This window comes from Panthera pardus, unplaced genomic scaffold (assembly GCF_024362965.1).
Source record: "Panthera pardus isolate Hobbes unplaced genomic scaffold, ASM2436296v1 HiC_scaffold_22, whole genome shotgun sequence".
Taxonomy (NCBI): Eukaryota; Metazoa; Chordata; class Mammalia; order Carnivora; family Felidae; genus Panthera; species Panthera pardus.
Window position 1 is genome coordinate 17,885,030 of NW_026526788.1, and position 15,414 is coordinate 17,900,443.

At 38.7% G+C, this 15,414-nt stretch overlaps 1 protein-coding gene across 3 annotated transcripts in view; it reads right to left on the reverse strand.

Annotated features, from left to right (window-relative positions):
* Positions 1-6,509: 6,509 nt before the first annotated feature.
* The window catches only part of ZWINT (ZW10 interacting kinetochore protein), a 53,958-nt gene continuing 45,053 nt past the window's right edge, over positions 6,510-15,414 (reverse strand). The window contains exon 9 of one of the 3 annotated variants that reach the window (XM_053910282.1): positions 6,510-8,678. The gene's annotated coding sequence lies outside the window, so the exon portion shown is untranslated. Of the gene's footprint in view, positions 8,683-12,101; positions 12,271-15,414 lie in introns of those variants that run through there. The other 2 variants (XM_053910284.1, XM_053910283.1) reach the window with 2 other exon arrangements.

Below are 15,414 nucleotides of genomic sequence, written 5' to 3' on the forward strand. Positions count from 1 at the left end.
ATTTTGCAATTGTTCCTGCTGACTGATTTTAATTGGTTGGTTCTTTGTAAAAGGCCGGCTAGATTTGCAAACAATGACTATTTTAAACAGATGACTTTCTAAACACCCTCTTCCACTTGATAATTTAGAGCAAGCTCAAGTTGCTAATTTGGCCATTTACTTGATTGAGGAGAGAAGAGACTACTGTAAAAACTCTCATGCAATTCTAATTTTTTTAAATGTTTTTCTTTGAGAGAGAGGGAGAGAGCGAGCGAGCAGGGGAGGGGCAGAGAGAGAGGGAGACACAGGATCTGAAGCAGCTCCAGGCTCCTGCAAACCGCAGGATCATGACCTGAGCCGAAGTCCAACACTGAACCAACTGAGCCCCCCAGGCGCCCCTCCGGTGATTCTAACTAAAACAACACGACGTGGCATCCCTGCATAGCTCTGATCTAAAATGTCTGGGAGAAAAGGCTAACCTGAAGGTAAACTAACTGAATGATGTATGACTATAGAGTTCAGAACACGGACGGACGTTGGGTTTGCTTCTGAAACCCGAAGCTGCCAGAGATCGGCACTATACCCCAACGGCACCCTCGTGTTATGTAATGTACGTTCTATGCACTTCCTGTTCTGCACAAGGCGTTCCTAAAGGGCAGGGCACCTCCGGCAACAAAACACACTGCGTGTTCCATCTGAAAACAGTCACGTATTCCAGCTATCCTGCCAGTCACATAGACTAAGCCACGGTTTATACTTGAGATTGTGAATACATAGTACCTATATTCAGAACTGTGAATCTACTAGGTTGTGTTATGCAAATGAAAATTATTTATGCACCATGGGGCGACTGGGTGGCTCAGTTGGTTAAGCATCCAACTTGGACTCAGGTCATGATCTTGCAGTTCAGGAGTTTGAGCTCTGCGTCGGGTTCTGTGCTGACGGCTCAGAGCCTGGAGCCTGTTTTGGAATCTGTGTCTCCCTCTCTCTCTGCCCCTCTCCTGCTCATGTTCTGTCTCTGTCTCTCAAAAATGAATAAACGTTAAAAAAATCTTTTTAAAGATAGCAGCCATCAAGAATAAATTCATAAAAGCCTCTATAGTGTAAAAAACCAATTTTGTGTTTATGTCAGTATATGCTATACTAAATGTGAATCCGTAGCAAATCTTGAAATAGCCTGTTATAATTACTATGACAGCATACTTATACAATCAAAAATATTCTTGGAAAATCACTGGTTGTTTAACTTTAGTTATCTTTACACCTAAATTAACCATCTATGGAACAGAGGTTGGCATAGTGACAAATTTGATTGTGATAGACAGAATTCTAAAACGGCTCTGCCCCCTGGTATTTTTCCGGGGTTATATTATATCACAGCATAGAAAGCATTTTCCAGATGGAACTAGGGTCATTTATCAGTTGATCTTAAAAAAGAGAGAGTGTCTGGGTAGTGCTAACCTATCACATGATCCCTTTCAAAGCAAAGACTTTCGCCTGGCTGGTAGCGGGTGAGGAAGTTTGAGATTCTAGGCCTGAGACGGATTCGATGTTTTGTCTTTGCTGCCGAGATGGAGGAGGCCAGGCCAGGGATCTACAAGCAGCCTCTAGGAGCTGAATGGGGTCCCCAGCTCACAGCCCGCAAGAAAAGGGGGGTGGGGACTTCCATCCTAGGACGTCAAGGAACTGAATTCTGCCAACAGCTTAAATGAGATTGACAGGGGGCTCTTCCCCGGAGCCTACAGACATGAGCCCAGCCTAGCCAAAACGTTGCTTTGGGCTTCTGGTATCCCGAACAGACACCACGGCCACACCATGCTGGCTAGCTGACCTACAGAACTGTGCACTAATAAATACGTGCTGTTTACAGCCACTTTTGTAGTGACGCTCTGTTATGCACCGATAGAACACTAACTCGTTGGCCCATATTGATTCTCAATTAATTGTAATATAATGTGTACCTTGCACCTGATTATCTGAAAAGCTCTACATAGACACACAAAAACCAAAAAGTCAGAAGAAAACACTTGTTTTGGAAACCTGACTCTTGCAATTCCAAGATCCTCACGAGATTTTGTTCATCCATCCATCTATTCTCTCAAAATATTATGGGGAATTCTAATCGTCTCTACAAATTCAATGCTGAACAACATCACAGAGACATTGCCTGCCCTTACTGTAATTTGTAAATAACTTAAAGGGCACCTTTGAAATATATGAACTAAGGACACTTTAATAGTCTAATATCTCTCTGTACTGCAGAAAATTAAGAACGTAAGAGTGGAATCTTCAAAATGTTTTTCAGAATTTGAAATTTGACATATTATTCCTGGATTCTTGGAGAAGGGAAGAGCAAATAGGGGATACTGTGATGTGATAACGGAAATCTATTTTGAGAGGAGAACAAGATTCTAGGAAGCATAAAACCACTTGCTGGAAGATACCAAAAAGTTCTCACTGACACAATGTGCCTGCTCATATTGCCAGCGCACCTCACCTGATATAAATGGTAAGAACCAAGCACAAAAGATCATAAGATGGTGAAGAAGAGGAGGAAGACCAAGTAAGTAATGCTATTTATTATTTTTTGGAGATTCTTTTATGTGCCAAGACCCCTGGCAAGAACAATATATGTTTTGTTTTTATTCCTCACTACGTTAACAGCGAGTTAAGAAAGTTATCCCTATTTTAGAAATGTTCCTATTTTATAAATCAGCAGTATAACTATTGAAGAGCTTAAACAATCTGTCCTGCTTTTGAGTAAAAGCATTTCAACAAGGGATCTGAACAAAGGACCATGCTAACATCTACGCTTGTAACCAGTTTCAAAGAGATTCCCCCAAAAAACAATAACCATGAAATTCCGTCTTCCAGAGCCACCTCTCTGTGCAGACCCATCCAGATTGCCTAGGTCAACTTTGTGAGAATGGAAAGGTCTCCAGCTCTGTTGACAGGGGACAGAAACTTGAGCAGACCAGCTTCGTGTGGGATGAAAGTCTGTGGCACTGACATCCCAGACCCAACTGCAGCCTTCTCTTCCTTTTGGGGGATCTCTGTTTGTAGGACCACTTTGTTTCAGACTTGTACATTCCACTACGTACCAAAGATCTCCCCCTAAGTTTACAAGGTGTCCGCGGAAAGTACCACTTTCCTCCTTTATCTTTGCTTCACCACATTTATGCTCTGTCTCTTCATAAACACAGTAATGCAGTTTCCCAGGCAGCTACGTGGGCTCCTTCTACCAACTTCTCCTATCTTGCCCCATCCTTCCCATCTGCCGCCCAGCCAGGCCTAATCGTTTCTTCCCTAAGCTCCTCCAGGAGGCTTCTGATGCACTCTCTTTCCCCCACCCCCTGGAACTAGGACCCACACTGATTCCATGATGGCCCTATTGGAACATGTGTCCAGTCCTCTGCATAAGACCTCTCCATGTGGAGCATGGCTCTCACGAGATTCAAAGATGTGTGCTTATGGCACGGCACAGTTCAGATCGCCTTTCATTCTCTTTAGACTCTCTCCCATCATCCCTGCAAACTCACTGTTTCCTCCCATTGTACCTTAGATCCGAGTTTGGGGAAGATGTTATCTGTTTTACAACTTTGTTTTTTGAACCATTTGCTCCTTTGTCTGCCATGGTCCTTAGTCTCCTATACTCTAGACATCGGCTTACTTACTTCTCTCTGCCAGTGGATCCTGAGTCTCTCGAGGTTAAACTAGCACCAAGCAGTTTGATATATGTGGTTACTTATCAAATATTTGAAGAGTCAAGAAAAGAAGAAAAAACAGTATTTACATTGAGCTTTCTATTATACCAAGTGTTTTCAATTTGCATAATTGGTACTTTGAAAGAGAGATTCAAGCAAAGTATCATTACAGTTCTGAAACAGAAACAAAGATGCTAGAATAACATTCATGAGAGTGGTAGACAGTGACTTAACACCAAAGAAGAATTTTTAGTAGTGTGAGTGATATTGTAGGGCATAGGCAAAGGTCTTGTGAGGAAAGCATAGACTGTGGTCAGAAATACAAATCTAAATTCTATTTTACTGGGCATTTACACATTGTTTGGGGCAACAATGGTAGAAAGCTTAGGCCATGACATAAAACACTTTTAGAAACAAGTGATTGCTGAGGCTAGGACTTCCAACACTATGTTAAACAGCAGCGGTGAGAGTAGACATTCCTGTCGTGTTCCTGATCTCAGGGGGAAAGCTCTCAGTTTTTCCCCATGGAGGATGGAAAATCTATAACTAATTCTGAAAGCAATAGGGAGTTAGTAAAGATTACTTCTGATTTCTCTGAGACCTAATTAAATCTCTATTCAAGAGGATCATGGAAAGTTCTATGACTCAAAAATGAGATTTATCAATATCCAAACTCCCAATCTTATTTAAAAGAAAGAATATTTCAAATTATTACTATCACACAAATATATAAAATAGTTGTATGTTTACTTATTCCCACTAATAAATTATAAGCAAGCTGGATGAGAAAAGTACCTTAACTTTTTCTCCAAATCACAAAGTACCTTGTTATGTACAGAAAAGATAGCTAATAAATGCTTGCAGCATTAAACAGTCCTCAAAATATTGGCATTCAACAAAATATAGTTAACCCAGAAAAGAACCTAAATCTAGTTTATTCCTCTTTTTAAATTTCTCAAGACACTCTGCAGTCATCTATATAATCATTGTAAAGATCAATTCTCACTCTTTAGAATTAAAAAAAAAAATGCATTATGTGAGATATTTTTTCCCGTGTTCTTTTTTTTTTTAATGTTTTTTTTTTAAATGTTTATTTATTTTTGAGACAGAGAGAGACAGAGCATGAACAGGGGAGGGTCAGAGAGAGGGAGACAGACACAGAATCCGAAACAGGCTCCAGGCTCTGAGCTGTCAGCACAGAGCCCGACGCGGGGCTCGAACTCGCGGACCGCGAGATGGTGACCTGAGCCGCTCAACTGACTGAGCCACCCAGGCGCCCCTCCCGTGTCCAATTCTTAATACACTCAGTGCCTGGTAGTAAATGTTTGTTCAGGATCCGCCTCAAGTCAGACCTGTACTTACCAAACATCTCCATTCAGATTTACCTTATTATACCACATATGTAATCCATTTAAGAAGCTTTCAGTGTATTTATTATTGCACTAGACAATTCAAAGAGTTTTCTGTTGAAAGCACCAGCTTCCGTGTTATTTAGAAGATATTTCCTATACTGTCATATTCTGTTATTCCGTAAGTATTTTTGTACTTGTTCTTCTGCGCATTGTTGTTCCTCGCTGTTAGGAGGCTGAAGAAGGAGATATATACATTTGCATCACAGCTACACAGGAACTCGGTAGCTATTTTACAGTTAACATAATTCTTATAATTTCAAATCTTCTGTGTTCTTGGCTGTATTGGACACAGGATGATACAAGGGGACACAGAGTCTACAAAAGACAAGACCGAATATGATCACTTGATACGATCCAAAACACTCAAATAGTTCTCCACGTGCAGATTATATGATCTTCCAGGGGGGTCAGTGTTGCTTCGTTAACTGGCTTCCTTACATAATCGCCATCAACTAATTAAATTTAAAAAAATTTATTGAGCACCTTTTATTGTGCAAATTACTTTCCTGGGCATCGGGAGTGAGATCTGTTTTCAAACAGGGAGTGAATATACTCTCTCCTTTGTTTTAGCTACAATTATTTTCAAAAGATCACTATTATGTCTTTAAGTCTCTTTACACATTTGCACATTTTCTTGTGGCCAAAGCTTGGGTATTTGAGAAAGTCCAGCTTAGTTTGTTGAGGATGTAACAGGGCAAAAAAGTTGACAGGTGGACTTTTTCTTTTCCTGTCCAACCATCCGCTGTGCCTCCAGCACTTTGTTAACAGGCCGACGAGTTGAGTGAAATTCCCAAGACGACACGTGGAGCATGTTGCCTAGTGCCGGGCGACATCACAGGAAGCCCATGAAGCTGTCCATACTCTCAAGGCGACTGCCATTACTTGTGACTACAATGGAGCACTTAATTCGGGGTTATGCATTACTTGAGTGAACTAGGTGCCATTGGGACCCACATCCCCATGTTATAGATGCTATAACGCCCTCCCCTTTATAGATGGGAGTGTTCTGGAAGTAAACGTGTAAAGGGCAGGCTGCTAGACCTCAAGTTTCTAGCTTAGACTCCAGCTCTGTGCTCGGCTTCTGGTAACATACTTGCTTCTGAGTCTGGAGCCAGAAGAAAATGAGCTGGGGGTCCCACAGTGCCCAGATACCCTATTCACAGTACATCGTGTTAGACACACACACACACACACACACACACATGCACACGCACACGCACACACACACACATACAAAATCTATTCTTTACCCACTCGAACATGAAATAGTTCAAGGAAAATCGAATCAAAGTATACTGTGTGTGATATAAGAGCTATTGTCAGAGAACAGCCTGGAGAGTTTGGGGAAGAGTGTAGTTTCCTTCCTGACCTGAATTCCAGCAGAACTATCTGGCAGCTGTAACAATATCCCTACGAGAAATACTGGATGTCTGCATGGCATTTAGCCTGAACTCAGTGAAAATGAAACTCCTGGAAAGACGTGTCTCTGTCGTGTGTCGAGGCCCAGCGGTGACAGAGTCTGATATGATCCGAACCGTTAGAAGAGCTTGCTGTGCTGAGGATTTCCGTACCGAGTTAACTTACTGCCGTCATCTGCTTCCTACGCTCATTTGCAGTAACCAGCTTTGACGGGGAGTTCTTACATTTAACACCAGGAAACATGCATCTGGAAGCCAGATTTCTTGTAGTTTTTATAGACATCAATAATACACTATTAGAAAGGAGAGAAGCCGTTCAGTTTTAGTTGTACAATTGAGTCACAATATTTATTATGGATTTATTTTACGTGTATGTTTATGTATTGCTTCACAATGTTTATTATGGATTTATTGTGTGTATGTTTGTATATGTGTATGTACATGCGTGTACATATAACTTTAGTTTCAGATGGCCTCTCCAACCCATAATTCATAATTTTTCATTGGTCCTAAATTATAGTCAGTGAATTTTTTCCATTTTTTTTTTAACATTTATTCATTTTTGAGAGACAGAGAGAGAGCATGAGTGGGAAAGGGGCAGAGGGAGGGAGACACAGAATCCAAAGCGGGCTCCAGGCACCGAGCCATCAGCACAGAGCCGGACACGGGGCTTGAAGATCTCACGAGCCGTGAGATCACGACCTGAGCGAAAGTCGGACGCTCAACGACTGAGCCACCCGGGCGCCCAGATATAGTCAGTGAATTAAAAAAAAAAAAGATAGAGATTGCTATAAGTGACTGTAATATAGTTTATATATTGATAGGCTTCTGTTATCTGGTAATGAGTTCATCAGTAGCTGTGAATTTTCTATATAATGGAAAGCAAAATCTTTAATGGCCACTACAACAATTTAACTTTTTCAATGAAAAATACATTATAATAGATTCTTGGTGTTCTTAAGGGAAAAGATCCCGGTAACATTGTTAACCTTACATTTTGTTAACACTTTGATAAGTAGTTAGCCGATCCAATGGGGTAAGGTATATTCTGAATCACTCTACACTTACCAACCCAAGAAAAACAAGGTGACACTGAGTTGTGGGTGGGACGAGTGGGCTTAATCTCTTGCTGTGCCTCCTCCTTGAAATATTAATCTTGCTTAGGTTTTGTGTTTCAGGGAAATGCCAAACACTTACATAGTATTAAGCTTCAAATTAAGCCTTGAATCATAAATTCTACATCTATTAAACCCAAAAGAATTACTCTGGCTGTTTCTCTTCTCTTTTCAATTATTTCTTATTTTTGAACCATGACCTACAAGTTTTAAGTTATGATGGCATAATCTTTAAGTAAGTAAAATGTTGTTACTCTAAACACATTACAGACTGAAAATCGTCAGTTGGGCCATTTGTGAAAAAGAAGGGCTGAGGAATACAGTACTGTACATACATCCTTAAAAATACAGCCTGCTTTAAAGAAATTCAGTACAAGATAATCTGAGAGGCACGTGTATTACTTAAATTATGATGATCTAAAACAGTATTTCTGAGTATTCCATAAAAGAAAAAAATTAGTTTAAAAATGATTGGAAATACATCAACTAAGAGCTACCACTTTAAGTATGGTGATTAAAACTTCATAACATAGTTAATAAAAAATCTTTTAGAGTCAAGTGCACATGAGTTCAAATTCAGATTTTAGTTCTCCCTTGCTGTATAACACAATATTTCAACATCTCTAACTCTCAGTTTCTTCACGTAAAAATGAAGATATAATTGTACTTTCAACGTAAGGGAGATTGGGAAGTGTTAGAGAGAGCTTCATGCATTATCAACAACCTCAGCACTCCAATATCTGCTTACAAAATCATCTGTGTATATCAGATTATGGTAGTTTTAGAGGAAATTATTAAGTAGTAGTAAAGAAGGGATCTAACTTTGTTAACCTTGATGTCTGACCAAGGAAGTAAAATAATATACAAAATACCAGGGTGCCTGGGTGGCTCAGTCATTTAAGCGTCTGACTTCAGCTCAGGTCATGATCTCACGGTCCGTGGGTTCGAGCCCCGTGTCGGGCTCTGTGCTGACAGCTCAGAGCCTGGAGCCTGCTTCGGATTCTGAGTCTCCCCCTCTCTCTCTGTCTCTCCCCCGTTCATGCTCTGTCTCTGTCTCAAAAATAAATAAATAGTAAAAAAAAATTTTTAATAATAATAATATACAAAATATAACTTACCATATGCTTAGAAAATACATGTGAATAAAATAATGAAAACTTAGCATATGTCATTCTACACGACTGCCATATTCTCCCTTTTTTTGGGCACGGTAACTTATTTATAAATTGGTAAGACCCATAGGGCACCTGGGTGGCTCAGTAAGTTAGGCCTCCATCTTTGGCTCAGGTCATGATCTCACAGTTCGTGAGTTCGAGCCCCGCATCAGGCTCTGTGCTGACAGTTCAGAGCCTGGAGCCTGCTTTGGATTCTGTCTCCCTCTCTCTCTCTCTCTCTCTGCCCCTCACCCATTCATGCTCTGTCTCTATCTCTCAAAATTAAACTTAAAAAAATTAAATATATATATATGCAAAATATATATATGTGTGTGTGTATGTGTGTGTGTGTGTGTGTGTGTGTAAGACCCTTAGTTCTCAGACCAAAGACATATTAAGAGAGAATTCAACAAAAGAAAAGGAACAGGACTATAAGATTTTCCTATAATCTCTTATTTTTTTGTTTCATTGTAAATTATTTAATTTGTTTAATATTTTTTGTATAATTGACATATAAAATAATATTACTTTCAGGTATAAAACATAATAATTCAAAAAAACCCACGATGATTCCATTTTTATATATATTGCTAAATGATTGCCACGATAAGTCTAGTTAACATCCTTCACCAACATAGCTACAAATTTTTTTAAATATCTTTTTAAATATATTTAAATATCAATTCTCTTAGCAACTTTCAAACATGCAATAAAGCACTATTAACTATAGTCACCATGTGTACATTACACGTACATTACGTTACATCCCCATGACTTATTCATTTTGTAACTAGAAGTGTGAGCCTTCTCACCCCTTTCACACATTTTGCCCAACCCCATGACCTGCCTCTGGCAATCACCCAGTCTGTTCTTTGTATCTATGAACTTGTTTTTCCTTTGTTTTTAAAACTGTACATATAATGAGATCATACAGTATTTGTCTTTCTCTGTCTGACTTATTTCACTTTGCATAATGAGCTCAAGGTCCATCCACGTGGTCACAAATGGCAAGATTTCTTTCCTTTTCATAGCCATATAGTATTTCATTGTGTCTCATTTACACACACACACACATTCAGTTGTTTCCACATCTTGGTTATTGTAAATAATGCTGCGTTGAACACGGGGACGCACATTATTTTTTAGAATTCATTGTCTTCTTTTCCTTCAGGTAAATACACAGAAATGCAATTGCTGGGCCATGTGTTAATTCTAGTTTTAATTTTTGAGGAACCTCCCTACTGTCTTCCAGAGAGGCTGCACCAGTTTGCATTCCCACCAACATTGTCAAAGGTTCCCTTTTCTCCACATCCTCACCAGCACTTGTCATTTCTTGTCTTTTTGATAATAACCATTCTACCAGGTATGAGGTGATATCTCATGGTGGTTTTAGTTTGCATTTCCCTGATAATTAGTGATGTTGAGCACCTTTTCATATACCTGTTGACCATTTTTATGTTTTCTTTTACTTTTTTTTTTGCTATTGAGTTATATGAGTTCTTTATGTATTTTAAATACTAATCCTTTAAGATATCTATAATTTGCAAATATTTTCTCCCATTCCAAAGTTGCCTTTGCATTTTGTTGATGGTTTCCTTTGCTGTGCAGAAGCTTTTACTTTGATGTAGTCCCACTTGCTTATTTTTGTTTCCGTGTCAAATTAAAAAAAAAAAAATCATCACCAAGATGGATCTCACAGAACTTTTTCCCTATGTTTTAATCCAAGAATTTTATAGTTTCAGGGGTACACTCAAGTCTTTAATCCATTCTGATCTGATTTTTGATTATGCCGTAAGACATAAATTAATTGACCATATAGGCATGGGTTTATTTCTAGACTCTCTATTCTGTTCCATTGGTCCATGTGCCTATTTTTATGCCAGCACCATACTGTCTTTTATTACTATACCTTTCTAACGTAGTTTGAAATCAAGGAGCATGATGCCTCCAGCATGTTCTCCTTTCTCAAGATAACTTTGGCGATTTGGAGTCTTTTGTGGTCTTACTATCTCTTCTGGAGAGAATTCTTGAATCCCATCTGTCTGTTATTAATCACGATAGCTAATGAAGGCAATCCGTGTTGCAAAGTAAGAATTAATCTCAAACATCCCTGTCATGTAAAATTTTATCAACCATTTTTCCATCCATCCTCATCTGCCAACAAGTGAAAGTAAAATACAATAATGTATATTAATGATGAAGAACTAGGAGACCAGGTATTATTTTTAGTAGTATCCTTATAAGTGTGCAGAATCCATAAAAATTCTCCTAAGTAAAAAATAAAAATCACAAGAACCTCTAGGGTCATCCTCTGATTCCTTTCTTGGCTTCACTCTAGATGCTGCTGCTGGACCATCAATGACCACAAAACACTGAAAGAAGATGGGGATGTGAGGCAAGGTCTTAACACCCAGCCAAGCCCATCCAAGCTGGTATTACTATCTATTTAACATGCAAGGTATTGCTGTGGTGATAAGTTAAAAATAATCATTTTTAAGTGAAAGTAGCTAGAGTTTTGCTTTCATTAAACTCATAAAATGGAAAAGACAAAATTGATCATCAGTAAGGGATTATGTAAAATACTGAATCCTTTTTTGATTCAGAGACAGGTACCTGAATGAGTGTCTGACTATTTGGCACTGGGGCGTAAGGGGTGTCCTGAAAAGCTGTCAGAATTTGAAGTGGACTGAACACGTTTAGTATAGATTGTGACATTCTAGAAAAGACAGCAATTTATTCCACACAAAAAGACACAGATGTGTAAGTAGAGAGAAAAGGAGGATGCTGATAAAGATGATGGAAATGATATTAGAATCTATATTGCATTATTTCAACAAATTTATTTATTTATTTATTTATTTAAAATTTTTTTGGATTTTTTTTTTTTTTTTTTTTTTTTTGAGAAAGACAGGGAGAGCATGAGCAGGGGAAGGGCAGAGAGAGAGAGAGAGAGAGAGAGAGAGAGAGAGAGAGAGAGACAGGATCCGAAGCAGGCTCTGCGCTGACAGCAGCAAGGCCAATGTGGGGCTCAAACTCACAAACCACGAGATCATGACCTGAGCCGAAGTCAGACGCTTAACTGACTGAGCCACCCTGATGCCCCTCACCAAATTTACGATGCAGGTATTGATAGCTATTCCCATTGGACTGCTAAAGGACTTATGTCTCAGAGAGGCTGAGTTTTGCCCAATGGGACTGGTCAAATCTAAAAATTCTAAAATCTACCCTTGTAACACTGGCTGGAAGAAGAGTTTGAGTATTTCTATGACAGACAAAAACTACTGGGAAATAAAACTCATATATCCATATATCTTTTTAAAATGTTTATTTATTTTTGAGAGAGAGAGAGAGAGCGTGTGCACACAAGTGGGGGAGATGCAGAGAGAGAGGAGAACACCGAATCCAAAGCAGGCTCCAGGCTCTGAGCTGTCAGCACTGGTAATATGACGCAGGGCTTGAATGCATGAACCGTGAGATCACGACCTGAGCTGAAATCGGGAGTCAGATGCTTAACCAACTGGGCCACCCTGGCACCCCTCCATATATCTTTATGAACTCTGTATTTAACAATGCATATTTGAAAGGAGTAGCTGATACAAATGAAAGACATTCCATGCTCATGGATTAGAAGAACCCATATTGTTAAAATTTCCATACCACCCAAAGCAATCTACAGATTTAATGCAATCCCTGTCAACATACCAACAACATTTTCACAGAACTAGGACAAATAATCCTAAAATTTGTCTGGAACCACAAAACACCCTGAGTAGCCAAAGCAATCTTGAGAAAGGAGAACACAACTGGAAAGTATCACGATCCCAGATTTCAAGTTATATTACAAAGCTGTAGTAATCAAAACAGTGTGGTACTGGCCGAAAAATAGACACACAGATCAACAGAACACACAGCCCAGAAATACCCACACTTAGATGATCAATTCATCTATAACAAAGGAGGCAAGAATATACAATGATGAAAAAGCAGTCTCTTCAATAAACAGTGCTGGGAAAACTGGGAAGCTACATGCAAAATAATGAAACTGCACCACTTTCCAACACCACATATAAAAAAAAAAACACAAAAAACAAAAATAAACAAACAAAAAAACCCTCAAAATAAATTAAAGACCTAAATGTGAGACCTGAAACCATAAAACTCCTAGAAGAAAACATAAGTAGTAATCTCTCTGACATCAGCAGTAGAAACATTTTTCTAGGTATGTCTCTTTAGGCAAGGGAAACAGAAGCAAAATTAAACTACTGGGACCAGAAGAAAATTAAAAACTTTGCACAGCAAAGAAACCATCAACAAAACAAAAAAGCAACATACTTTTGGGAGAAGGTATTTATAAATGATGTATCTGATAAGAAGTTAATATTCAAAATATATAAAGAACTTGTACAACTCAACACCAAAAAGCTCAAATAATCCAATTAAAAATGGGCAGAATAGACATTTTTCCAAAGAAGACCTACAGATGGCCACTAGCCACATGAAAAGATGCTCAACATCACTTATCATCAGGGGAATGTAAATTAAAACCACAATGAGATACCACCTCACACCTGTCAGAATGACGAAAATCAACAACATAAGAAACAATAGGCGTTGGCGAGGATGTGGAGAAAGGGAAACCCTTTTGTACTGTTGGTGGGAATGCAAACTGTGCAGCCAGTGTGGAGAACAGTATGGAGGTTTGTCCAAAAAGTTAAAAATAGAACTACCCTATGACCCACTATTTCCACTATTGGGAATGCACTCAAAGAAAATGAAAACAGTAATTTGAAAAGATATATGCACCTCTATGTTTACTGCAGCTTTATTTACATCAGCCAAATTATGTAAGAAACCCAAGTATCTATCCATGGAGGAATGGATAAAGGAGATGTGGTATACACACACACACACACACACACACACACACGCACGCACGCACACACACTGGAATATTACTCAGCCATAAAAAGAATGAAATCTTGTCATTTGCAACAACATGGAGGGAGCTGGAGAGTGTAATTTTAAGTGAAAAAAATCAGTCAGAGGAAGACAAATACCATATAATTTCACTCATATGTGGAATTTGAGGAAAACACAATGAACAAACAAAGGGGAAAAAAAGACAAATGAAAAGACTCTTAAACATACAGTGCAAACCGATGGTTACCAGAAAGTGTGGTGGGGATGGGGAGGGGAGTGATGGATTAAACAGGTGATGGGGATTAAAGAGGGAACTTGTTGTGATAAGTACTGAGCAATGTATAGACGTGTTGAATCACCACATCATACCCTTGAAACTAATATAACACTGTATATTAATTATACTTAAATAAAAAAGAAACAAAAAATGAAAAATCAAAAATCAAAAAAGAAGAGATCAACTGGTAATATCAGAATTAATTAATGTGCTTATTTGCCGGCTGACAGGTCACTTTTTTATTTAAATTTCTTAGTTCAATAGACTTTTTCTCACCCTCTGAAATATAGAGTAGCTAAGGTAAGTCATTTTGCCACCTAAAGTCACTTTCAACCAGTTCCTAAGCAACTGAATATTTGGGGGCCATGCCTGCTTTGTGCCTGTTATTTCAGTCCCTACAGGTAAACTATTAACACATAATGGAAATTACATAGTTTTGGCACTTAGGTAGAGCTGGGTCTGAATCCTGGTTGAGACCATCACTATGTTGTGACTTAGAACAGGTAATTTGTCAAGATGAGGCAGGGTGAATGCAAAGTGTGGTACATCCACAATCCACGTCTGGCATTCTTTTGCTACTAAATAGACTCAGTTTTTCTGCCTGACATTCTAACCCCCAGGGAGATAACTCCTGCTTGTAGCCTCACCGCAGTTACTTGGAATCCTTCCTTCTCCATAACTCTTCTCCACCCGATTCTGTGGGAAGCTGGACCGTGGCTTCATGCTATATGTGGACTTCTCACCAAGGACCATGGAAGACTATGATGGCTGTTGGTCACCTGAACAATGTCCACCATGATGTTAACCTGAAGCTTCATGGATATGGCATGTTGTTTGATATACAAGAGTCTTATTTTCCTCATCTCTACACAGGAAACAATACTATCAACTCAATGGGTTGTTTTAATTAAATGTCTATCACCAAACATTTATCACAATGTGTCTGACACATAGAGACTATTCAAAATACAATAGCTAGAGTTATAACTGTCTTTAGTATTATACATGAATGGATATTGTAACATTCCTAAACCAAGTTCAGGCCCCTCATGTCCCTTTTTTCTCAAGCCTTAGATGATTAACTGCCGTAATAGAGGGAAATTCCACATTTCAGTAATTTTCCGTGGGCCCTTACTCCACTTGGTTTTGCTTCTTTTTCTTGTTATTCATTCATATTTGTGCAACATCAGACTGTAGCTAATTTAAATAAAGCAATGTATCTTGTACATTTGGGATTGCTCTATAATTCTCATGGTAGAAAAGAGACTTAGAATATGGTGCCCAGTACAGTGAGACTTTGCCCCACCATAGGCCATCTGAATTTGTTAAAAATAATTTAACTCTAAGTGATACCTTAGATCTTCCAATGTAAATCAACCCTCTTTTATTTTTATTTATTATTTATTTATTTATTTTAAATATAATTTATTGTCAG